Raw genomic sequence first — 803 nt, 5'->3', positions numbered from 1 at the left:
GTGTGTGTGTGTGTGTGTGTGTGTGTGTGTGTGTGTGTGTGTGTGTGTGTGTGTGTGTGTGTGTGTGTGACTCACAACAGGTCACGAAATAAAGCATGACACGAGGTAACAAGAGCGGGTTTAAAATCATTCCAATACAATCTAAAAAAGCAGAGTTCTTAACAAGAATATCAGATTAAAGATTCTGAAAACACTTGTTTTGATTTTAGGGCCGTATGAATCTGGGAGTTGGCTCCTAAGAGCAAAAGACACGGCCAAACTGAAAGCATTTGGAACGATGTGGCACCGAAGAAAACTGAGGGTGCGCTGGACTAATTATTGAAGATTTGTTGGAGTTAATGAAGCCTGCCAGCGAAGAGGAGGAGGAAGCACTAGATCTAGAGGAAGAGGAAGAGGAAAGTGAGGTGGGCCTGGCAGTCAAACGTCTGTCTGACCATTGCGTCCACAAGATGTTGGAAAGAGTTCCGAATGTAAATCCAACTAATTATTGAAGAAACGAATCAGTCCTTGTACTTAGAAATAGGAATAGAAAGAGAATTTTTAGCAACTTTCGAGGAGAGAAAAAAAACAACAGTAATTTGGATTTTTCATAAGAGCCCAGAATCTCAGTACCGACATCTTGGAAATGAGGAAAGCGGGGACATAAACGCACCAACACCTTAGTGCCTTAGTGAGGGGGGGGGGTCAAACACGCGCGTGCGCACACAGACACGCACGCACACACACACACACACATAACAACAGATGGATAATGTGTCAATTCACTACAGCTGTTTCCAACGAACTTTTAATTGATTAAGAGC

The sequence above is a fragment of the Octopus bimaculoides genome, chromosome 20 (genome assembly GCF_001194135.2).
Source record: "Octopus bimaculoides isolate UCB-OBI-ISO-001 chromosome 20, ASM119413v2, whole genome shotgun sequence".
Taxonomy (NCBI): domain Eukaryota; kingdom Metazoa; phylum Mollusca; class Cephalopoda; order Octopoda; family Octopodidae; genus Octopus; species Octopus bimaculoides.
The sequence above is the reverse complement of the archived record's forward strand: the minus strand, read 5'-3'. Positions refer to the sequence as shown.